This window comes from Nylanderia fulva, unplaced genomic scaffold, assembly GCF_048542155.1.
Source record: "Nylanderia fulva isolate GAGA-0341 unplaced genomic scaffold, ASM4854215v1 Scaffold121, whole genome shotgun sequence".
Lineage (NCBI taxonomy): Eukaryota > Metazoa > Arthropoda > Insecta > Hymenoptera > Formicidae > Nylanderia > Nylanderia fulva.
In genome coordinates, this window is record NW_028189421.1 from 186,332 (window position 1) to 190,029 (window position 3,698).

Consider the following 3,698-nt stretch of genomic DNA (forward strand, 5'->3'; position numbering starts at 1 on the left):
ACCTCAAAAGACAGAGGCGCTATTCATACATGACGGCACACATGGAGTGCCGCCGAGGGCTCATGTCGCTGTGAACGACGTTCCCGTACCCGTGGGCAAAACCCTCAAATATCTGGAATTTACGCTGGACGGGTCTTGGAGTTTTACCGAACACTTTGACCGTCTGATCAACAAGATGGACAGGGTAGCAAGGGCACTATGTTGCCTGCTACCAAATTTGGGGGAACCAGACGGTCGGGTCCGCCAACTGTACATGGGCATCGTGAACTCGATTGCCCTGTACGGGGCATCGGTATAGGCGGATGTGGCGATGGCTTCCAAACTAATCTGTGGCAAGTTTAGATGAAGGATGGTCATTCGCTGCATGTAGGAGAGGAGTGAAGCTCTCCGCTGGGGTTAGGGATAAGGTAAGACTCCGAACCCGGCGACACATGATGGAGAGATGGGAAGATTACCTCTCTAATGTGCCCCCAACGATACTAGAAGAATGGATGGATTGAACCTACGGACTAACGTCGTTCAGATCTACGCAGGTGATCACAGGCCACGGCTGTTTTCAGAAGTACCTGCGTAGAATAGGAAGGGCGCGCACGGCGCAATGTTTCCACTGCCAGGATGATGAGGATACGGCGCAGCACACCCTCGAACATTGTGCAGCATTTGAGGGGCAGCGCCGTGTCCTCAAAAACAAGATCGGGAAGGACTTGTCGCTCTCCAGCGTCATGAAAAAGATGCTGGAGAGCGAAGAGAAGTGGAACTCCGTCATCTCCTTCTACAACGAGGTTATGAGCCTGAAGGAGGTGGCGGAGAGAGAGCGAGAGAGAGAGGAGAGGGCACAAGATGACGGGAACAGCAGAGGGGTGGTAAATGTAAGACCACCTCCCGTTAGAAACATTGGAAGGAGAAGGCGACCGCCTTGCACGTAAATCCCCCCTGCTAAATGGGGAGCAAACATGATGGGAAAAATGGAGGAGAGGATCTCAAGCCTTCCCTTCATCCCTTGAAATTGGACACAAGGAGGAGTTAGCGCAATTGCGCGGGATAGTTGGTTGGAGGATGGACGAGGGGGGGTCGTCTGGTCTCGGCCGCACGGTGAAAGCCCTGCGACCGGGGACTGGGCGCTCCTCGTTCCCGCCCCTGCCGAGGTCTCTTTCCAGGAGGAGGTCTCGGTGTAGCTCCCGAGTCAATGGCCGAATCCCGTAAAGGGAGGGAGTCCTGACCCGGGGGCACGGGAGGCTCACGCACCATTGTACGTGGTCTCTCAGGGATTGGACGCGATAGTTGGCGGTTTTCTCATTGATGTCCAAGGGTGCCGGGGGGAGGACACCATTGCCTGCGGAGTGGCTCTATACCAGAGGACTCTTCCCATTTTGAGAAGGGTCCTCTGGTATAGAGCCTCTAGGACTGGCCGCCGAAATCCCCGTCCCTCTTGGGAGGGAGTACCACTTCAGAGGCGGGGGGTGGCGGCTCAAGCGGGAACACTCGAGCCGTGACCCCGCCCCCCAAACTTTTTGGGAGGGCGTGGCGTGGAGGTGGTGCCCCCCTGCGCCACAACCAGAAAGGTCCGCACGACTTATACGCGGGGGAGAGTATTTTCCTCTCGGGGAAGATGCTCTCCTGGGACAGGAAAGGCCGTGGGATAGTAAGATTAATGCTTTGGCAGTTCCTTGCCATCCCCCATAGGGCTCGCAAAGGCACCCGCAGCGGTTTTAGTGAGGTAGGGCTTGGACCCCCCTGGTCGAACCATTCGTGGCTTGGTCAAGGGGGACAAGCAGTTCCACATAACCCGCACCTCTACCCGGGAGTGTGTGGTACTCATGAGAGTTCCCGCTGCGTCACAAAAAAAGGTGCTGTAGCGTCCAACGCGTCTACTATATTATCAACAAGTTTTTTCGCTCTTGCACTAACATTCATATCGTGGCTTCTTTCTAATTTATTTTCCACTAAATTAATAAATTTATTTACATTAAACTCTTTAAAATTCCTAGCAAATTCTCTGTATTTATTACTAATTTTATTCGCATTAAGATCAACTTTTAACCACGTATGGTCCGTTATTTTAGATTCATTAATTACTTGCACTTTTATTTTATTATAAGCGTAAATTAAATCTATAATTGTTTTACTATCTTTGGTAATTCTTGTTTAAAAAGAATCTAACATAATATTGATGTTAAAATTTTCTATTACTATACATTCTCCTCATATTATTAATTCTTCTATTATATCCTCCAGAAATCTCACAAAATCACCATGCGATGAACTCGATGAATATATTACTGTTACCACTCCCTTATACAATTTAACTTTTACCTCAATCGCAGCACACCAACAATTTGCTTCTAACATTTTTATTAATACTATCTCATATTTAATATCATCCCTTATATATAAAATAACTCCTCTTGTATTTCTGTTTTTAGCATCACATCTAATCATACTATAACCTGATATGTTTACTTCAAAGTCTTCAATTTCAGCAGTCACTCTAGTTTCTGATAACGCTACGATCGCAGAGTTCATATTCTTCATAATCTGATGCTGTATCTCGTCCTTATGCGCCATCAAACTTTGTATATAGTATTAATTCTGTTTCCTTCTGTAGTTGCTATTTAGCTTCTTTCCAGCCGGTCCTCTTCTTCTTCTCCTGTATCGCCCTCTTAAAAGTTGGACATTCCGGATCAAGTGCGTCATGTTCATCATTTATTTTTAAATTATATGTTTTAATCTTAAATATACAATTTATACATCTTTTCTTTGTCGCTGTACATTCACTCACATTATGATCTTCTGCACATTTGTGACATGTTTCATTACACGTACAATTTTTTGCAATATGATAATAATCCCAGCATTTAAAACATCTTTTAATGTTAGAGAGAGAGAGAAAGAGAGGGAGGGAGAGAGGGAAAAAGGGAGGAAGAGAGGGAGGGAGAAGGGGAGAGAGGAAAGGGAGGGAAAAAAGAGGGGAGAGAGAGAAAGAGGAAGAGCGAGAGAGGGGGGGGGCGAGGGAAAGAAAGAAAGGTACGAGGTACGAAGTAAAAAGGGGAAGAGTGATAAGGTGTGTAAAGTGAAGAAAAGAAGCAAAAGAAATGGAGGAGAAGGTGTACAAAGTGGTGTAAGAAGAGGAGGCAGGATACGAGCGTGCAGCGTAAGGAGGGCGAGATAGAGTGAAGAAAAGGTGAAGAGTATAGCGGTAAGGAAAGATGGAAGAGGCGGTGTAAGAAAAGAGATAAAATACAATGTGTGTAGAGTAAAGAGGGGAAAGGAGAGCTATCGGTTACAAGGAAGAGAAGATGAAGAAAGGGTAAAGGAGAGTGGCGGCAAGAAGAGGGAGAAGGGAGAATGTAAGAGGTGGTATAAGAAAAAGAGGCAGGATACAAGGCATGCAGAGTAAACAGAGTAAGGAGGTGAAGATAGCGTAAGGAAAAGGTGAAGGAAGATAGAGGCAAGGAGAGGTAGAAGAGTGTATACGAGGGTGTGTGGGGAAGAGACAGGATGCAAGATGCGCAGCGTAAAAAAGGGAGAGGAAATGTTGGTGATAGTGGAAATAGAGGATAAAAGAAACAAAAAGGAGTTATTAGAAAAGGGGAGAATGATGTGGAGAAAATGGAAAATAAAGGTAGATGAGGATTTGACGAAAAAAAGGAGGACTAGGTGGAAGATGACGGAGAGAGCAAGAGTAGAAAGAGGAAGAG